The sequence below is a fragment of the Pan paniscus genome, chromosome 7 (assembly GCF_029289425.2).
Source record: "Pan paniscus chromosome 7, NHGRI_mPanPan1-v2.0_pri, whole genome shotgun sequence".
NCBI lineage: Eukaryota > Metazoa > Chordata > Mammalia > Primates > Hominidae > Pan > Pan paniscus.
In genome coordinates this window covers 77,503,107-77,510,779 of record NC_073256.2, presented here as the reverse complement: position 1 = coordinate 77,510,779, position 7,673 = coordinate 77,503,107, and positions in this window count along the sequence as shown.

The window sequence follows — 7,673 nt, the reverse complement described above, 5'->3', positions numbered from 1 at the left end:
GAAGTAATTACATTAAAATGGAACTAATTGTGGTAATTTCGGTACCTCTTAAATGAAAAGTATGTGCTTTAAAAAAGAAATATAGAGGTGCTATCTCTTTCCCCAATTCCACTAAAATAAAAATATCTGTGGCATTCATGGGAAACCTAAACAGAATAATTTTATGTATAGCTCCAAACTTGGGAACAGTAATAGAGAATGAGTGGAGGCAATCTTCCAAAATAAAAAGCCTATCCAAATAATTTGTGAATGTTGCCAAAATATAAAGATGGTGTTGTACAGATCAGTCTATGTAGAAAACTCTCATTGGAGAAACATATTTTGTTTTATTCAGTCAGCAGAAAATACAAGAAAAATTGTAGATTGACAGAAAAGAAAAATTTTAGTTCACTTTTCAATTTTGGTTTGATGTAGAATCCAGGTGAATAAATATTCCACATAATACCGTATACATTTAAAAGGTTAGGCTTCTGGTTTCAGTTGTAACACATAAAAAGCTTGGAAGTCATTAATCCCATCTTACAGTAAGAAAAAAAAAGCTAAAGACACTGAAAAATAAATTTCCCAAGGCCCTTCAGAAAATTGGCCTGATGACCTAAAACAGAGAAGCTGAGGCAAAATTAATATAAGTAGAGAGTTTATTTGGGCCAAACTTGAGAAATGCAACCCGGGAGAGTAGATTCAAGGTGGCCTGAATACACACTCCTATTAGCAGCAGTTACAAGCAGATTTTTAAAGGCAAAAAATGGGGGAACAGTGAGTGGGCTGATAGAAACTTGTTTGTTTCTCATTGGTTTATAGAAAGTTGTTTCTTATTGGTTTATAGAAATAACACTTATTAATGATTGGCTATACATTCTTAAGCTACAGGATATAGGTTACAGTGTCCTGTGTGGCATTATTAAGTTAATTTATAGCTACTTGTAACAATAGCAAGCAGTTTCAAGAGAAGAATACGTAACTCAAAGTGGAGAGTAGGAAGGGATTGCTGTTTCATCTTATTGTCTAGGCCTGATAACTAATAGAACTTGCCTTCCTCAGATAAAAGCTCTTTTCTTTTCTCATTTCCCTTTTTTGATCTAAAATCTTTATTCTTGAAAGAACTGATGATCAAAAGTTGAGTGTCAAAATGTCTGTCATTGCTGGGAAGATTCGTTGCTGAGTAGTGCTGTCAAAGTCACTGATCTATGGCTGCTGTCACTTGTTGAATTATACCTACTCATTAGAGTACTAAGAATTTAGTTTTTTCAGAAGAAGTAAAACAATGAGAAATAAATAACGTTTAAAAATTAAATAGAGGGGGGAGGAGCAAAGATGGCTGAATAGGAACAGCTCCAGTCTACAGCTCCCAGCGTGAGTGACACAGAAGATGGGTGATTTCTGCATTTCCATCTGAGGTACCGGGATCATCTCACTAGGGAGTGCCAGACAGTGGGCGCAGGTCAGTGGGTGCAGTGCACTGTGCATGAGCCGAAGCAGGGCAAGGCATTGCCTCCCTCGGGAAGTGCAAGTGGTCAGGGAGTTCCCTTTCCTAGTCAAAGAAAGGAGTGACGGAAGGCACCTGGAAAATTGGGTCACTCCCACCTGAATACTGCACTTTTCCGACGGCCTTAAAAAACTGCGCACCAGGAGATTATATCCCGCACAGGGCTCGGAGGGTCCTACACCCATGGAGTCTCGCTGGTTGCTAGCACGGCAGTCTGAGATCAAACTGCAAGGCAGCAGCGAGGCTGGGGGAGGGGCGCCCGCCATTGCCCAGGCTTGCTTAGGTAAACAAAGCAGCTGGGAACCTCGAACTGGGTGGAGCCCACCACAGCTCAAGGAGACCTGCCTGCCTCTGTAGGCTCCACCTCTGGGGGCAGGGCACAGACAAACAAAAAGACAGCAGTAACCTCTGCAGACTTAAATGTCCCTGTCTGACAGCTTTGAAGAGAGCAGTGGTTCTCCCAGCACGCAGCTGGAGATCTGAGAACGGGCAGACTGCCTCCTCAAGTGGGTCCCTGACTCCTGACCCCTGAGCAGCCTAACTGGGAGGCACCCCACAGCAGGGGCAGACTGACACCTCACACAGCTGGGTACTCCTCTGAGACAAAATTTCCAGAGGAACGATCAGACAGCAGCATTCGCGGTTCACAAAAAAACCACTGTTCTGCAGACACCGCTGCTGATACCCAGGCAAACAGGGTCTGGAGTGGACCTCTAGCAAACTCCAACAGACCTGCAGCCGAGGGTCCTGTCTGTTAGAAGGAAAACTAACAAACAGAAAGGACATCCACACCAAAAACCCATCTGTACATCACCATCATCAAAGACCAAAAGTAGATAAAACCACAAAGATGGGGAAAAAACAGAGCAGAAAAACTGGAAACTCTAAAAAGCAGAGCACCTCTCCTCCTCCAAAGGAACGCAGTTCCTCACCAGCAATGGAACAAAGCTGGATGGAGAATGAGTTTGATGAGCTGAGAGAAGAATGCTTCAGACGATCAAACTACTCCAAGCTACAGGAGGAAATTCAAACCAAAGGCAAAGAAGTTGAAAACTTTGAAAAAAATTTAGAAGAATGTATAACTAGAATAACCAATACAGAGAAGTGCTTAAAGGAGCTGATGGAGCTGAAAGCCAAGGCTCGAGAACTACGTGAAGAATGCAGAAGCCTCAGGAGCCGATGCGATCAACTGGAAGAAAGGGTATCAGTGATGGAAGATGAAATGAATGAAATGAAGCAAGAAGGGAAGTTTAGAGAAAAAGAATAAAAATAAAAGAACAAAGCCTCCAAGAAATATGGGACTACGTGAAAAGACCAAATCAACGTCTGATTGGTGTACCTGAAAGTGACGGGGAGAATGGAACCAAGTTGGAAAACACTCTGCAGGATATTATCCAGGAGAACTTCCCCAATCTAGCAAGGCAGGCCAACGTTCAGATTCAGGAAATACAGAGAATGCCACAAAGATACTCCTCGAGAAGAGCAACTCCAAGACACATAATTGTCAGATTCACCAAAGTGGAAATGAAGGAAAAAATGTTAAAGGCAGCCAGAGAGAAAGGTCAGGTTACCCTCAAAGGGAAGCCCATCAGACTAACAGTGGATCTCTTGGCAGAAACTCTACAAGCCAGAAGAGAGTGGGGGCCAATATTCAACATTCTTAAAGAAAAGAATTTTCAACCCAGAATTTCATATCCAGCCAAACTAAGCTTCATAAGTGAAGGAGAAATAAAATACTTTACAGACAAGCAAATGTTGAGAGATTTTGTCACCACCAGGCCTGCCCTAAAAGAGCTCCTGAAGGAAGCACTAAACATGGAAAGGAACAACCGGTACCAGCCCCTGCAAAATCATCCCAAAATGTAAAGACCATCGAGACAAGAAAGAAACTGCATCAACTAATGAGCAAAATAACCAGCTAACATCATAATGACAGGATCAAATTCACACATAACAATATTAACTTTAAATGTAAATGGACTCAATGCTCCAATTAAAAGATACAGACTGGCAAATTGGATAAAGAGTCAAGACCCATCAGTGTGCTGTATTCGGGAAACCCATCTCACGTGCAGAGACACACATAGGCTCAAAATAAAGGGATGGAGGAAGATCTACCAAGCAAATGGAAAACAAAAAAAGGCAGGGGTTGCAATCCTAGTCTCTGATAAAACAGACTTTAAACCAACAAAGATCAAAAGAGACAAAGAAGTCCATTACATAATGGTAAAGGGATCAATTCAACAAGAAGAGCTAACTATCCTAAATATATATGCACCCAAAACAGGAGCACCCAGATTCATAAGGCAAGTCCTGAGTGAACTACAAAGAGACTTAGACTCCCACACATTAATAATGGGAGACTTTAACACCCAACTGTCAACATTAGACAGATCAACGAGACAGAAAGTCAACAAGGATACCCAGGAATTGAACTCAGCTCTGCACCAAGCGGACCTAATAGACATCTACAGAACTCTCCACCCCAAATCAACAGAATATACATTTTTTTAAGCACTACACCACACCTATTCCAAAATTGACCACATAGTTGGAAGTAAAGCTCTCCTCAGCAAATGTAAAAGAACAGAAATTATAACAAACTATCTCTCAGACCACAGTGCAATCAAACTAGAACTCAGGATTAAGAATCTCACTCAAAACCGCTAAACTACATGGAAACTGAACAACCTGCTCCTGAATGACTACTGGGTACATAACGAAATGAAGACAGAAATAAAGATGTTCTTTGAAACCAACGAGAACAAAGACACAACATACCAGAATCTCTGGGACACATTCAAAGTGGTGTGTAGAGGGAAATTTACAGCACTAAATGCCCACAAGAGAAAGCAGGAAAGATCTAAAATTGACAACCTAACATCACAATTAAAAGAACTAGAAAAGCAAGAGCAAACACATTCAAAAGCTAGCAGAAGGCAAGAAATAACTAAAATCCGAGCAGAACTGAAGGAAATAGAGACACAAAAAACCCTTCAAAAAATCAATGAATCCAGGAGCTGGTTTTTTGAAAAGATCAACAAAATTGATAGACTGCTAGCAAGACTAATAAAGAAAAAAAGAGAGAAGAATCAAATAGACGCAATAAAAAATGATAAAGGGGATATCACCACTGATCCCACAGAAATACAAACTACCATCAGAGAATACTACAAACACCTCTACGCAAATAAACTAGAAAATCTAGAAGAAATGGATACATTCCTCAACACATACACTCTCCCAAGACTAAACCAGGAAGAAGTTGAATCTCTGAATAGACCAATAACAGAAGCTGAAATTGTGGCAATAATCAATAGCTTACCAACCAAAAAGAGTCCAGGACCAGATGGATTCACAGCCGAATTCTACCAGAGGTACAAGGAGGAGCTGGTACCATTCCTTCTGAAACTATTCCAATCAATAGAAAAAGAGGGAATCCTCCCTAACTCATTTTATGAGGCCAACATCATCCTGATACCAAAGCCAGGCAGAGACACAACCAAAAAAGAGAATTTTAGACCAATATCCTTGATGAACATTGATGCAAAAATCCTCAATAAAATACTGGCAAACCAAATCCAGCAGCACATCAAAAAGCTTATCCACCATGATCAAGTGGACTTCATCCCTGGGATCCAAGGCTGGTTCAATATATGCAAATCAATAAATGTAATCCAGCATGTAAACAGAACCAAAGACAAAAACCACATGATTATCTCAATAGATGCAGAAAAGGCCTTTGACAAAATTCAACAAGCCTTCATGCTAAAAACTCTCAATAAATTAGGTATTGATGGGACATATCTCAAAATAATAAGAGCTATCTATGACAAACCCACAGCCAATATCATACTGAATGGGCAAAAACTGGAAGCATTCCCTTTGAAAACGGGCACAAGACAGGGATGCCCTCTCCCACCACTCCTGTTCAACATAGTGTTGGAAGTTCTGGCCAGGGCAATTAGGCAGGAGAAGGAAATAAAGGGTATTCAATTAGGAAAAGAGGAAGTCAAATTGTCCCTGTTTGCAGATGACATGATTGTATATCTAGAAAACCCCATTATCTCAGTCCAAAATCTCCTTAAGCTGATAAGCAACTTCAGCAAACTCTCAGGATACAAAATCAATGTATAAAAATCACAAGCATTCTTATACACCAATAACAGACAAACAGAGAGCCAAATCATGAGTGAACTCCCATTCACAATTGCTTCAAAGAGAATAAAATACCTAGGAATTCAACTTACAAGGGATGTGAAGGACCTCTTCAAGGAGAACTACAAACCACTGCTCAAGGAAATAAAAGAGGATACAAACAAATGGAAGAACATTCCATGCTCATGGGTAGGAAGAATCAGTATCGTGAAAATGGCCATATTGCCCAAGGTAATTTATAGATTCAATGCCATCCCCATCAAGCTACCAATGACTTTCTTCAGAGAACTGGAAAAAACCACTTTAAAGTTCATATGGAACCAAAAAAGAGCCCGCATTGCCAAGTCAATCCTAAGCCAAAAGCACAAAGCTGGAGGCATCACACTACCTGACTTCAAACTATACTACAAGGCTCCAGTAACCAAAACAGCATGGTACTGGTAACAAAACAGAGATATAGATCAATGGAACAGAACAGAGCCCTCAGAAATAATGCTGCATATCTACAACTATCTGATCTTTGACAAACCTGAGAAAAACAAGCATTGGGGAAAGGATTCCCTATTTAATAAATGGTGCTGGGAAAACTGGCTAGCCATATGTAGAAAGCTGAAACTGGATCCCTTCCTTACGCCTTACACGAAAATCAATTCAAGATGGATTAAAGACTTACATGTTAGACCTAAAACCATAAAAACCCTAGAAGAAAACCTAGGCATTACCATTCAGGACGTAAGCATGGGCAAGGATTTCATGTCTAAAGCACCAAAAGCAATGGCAACAAAAGCCAAAATTGACAAATGGGATCTCATTAAACTAAAGAGCTTCTGCACAGTAAAAGAAACTACCATCAGAGTGAACAGGCAACCTACAAAATGGGAGAAAATTTTTGCAACCTACTCATCTGACAAAGGGCTAATATCCAGAATCTACAATGAACTCAAAGAAATTTACAAGAAAAAACAAACAACCCCATCAAAAAGTGGGCGAAGGACATGAACAGACACTTCTCAAAAGAAGACATTTATGCAGCGAAAAAACACATGAAAAAATGCTCACCATCACTGGCCATCAGAGGAATGCAAATCAAAACCACAATGAGATACCATCTCATACCAGTTAGAATGGAAATCATTAAAAAGTCAGGAAACAACAGGTGCTGGAGAGGATGTGGAGAAATAGGAACACTTTTACACTGTTGGTGGGACTGTAAACTAATTCAACCATTGTGGAAGTCAGCGTGGCGATTCCTCAGGGATCTAGAACCAGAAATACCATTTGACCCAGCCATCCCATTACTGGGTATATACCCAAAGGATTATAAATCATGCTGCTATAAAGACACATGCACACGTATGTTTATTGCAGCATTATTCACAATAGCAAAGACTTGGAACCAACCCAAATGTCCAACAATGATAGACTGGATTAAGAAAATGTGACACATATACACCATGGAATACTATGCAGCCGTAAAAAATGATGAGTTCATGTCCTTTGTAGGGACATGGATGAAATTGGAAATCATCATTCTCAGTAAACTATCGCAAGGACAAGAAACCAAACACCGCATATTCTCACTTATAGGTGGGAATTGAACAATGAGAACACATGGACACAGGAAGGAGAGCATCACACTCTGGGGACTGTTGTGGGGTGGGGGGAGGGGGGAGGGATAGCATTGGGAGATATACCTAATGCTAGATGACAAGTTAGTGGGTGCAGCACACCAGCATGGCACATGTATACATATGTAACTAACCTGCACATTGTGCACATGTACCCTAAAACTTAAAGTATAATAATAACAAAAAATAAAAAAATAAAAAATTAAATAGTAGAAACATAGTCCACAATCAAAAGAGGATTTGTGTGCCACAACAACAACAACAACAACAACAAAATCTATTTCATCAGGGCATCAACTAAAACTGGGTTCTTTTATAAAGAAAATTAAACTGGGATCTTTTATAGAGATTTGTTGTTGCCAAGAAGTGATTCAGCATCTACTCCAAATTGTAGACAAATA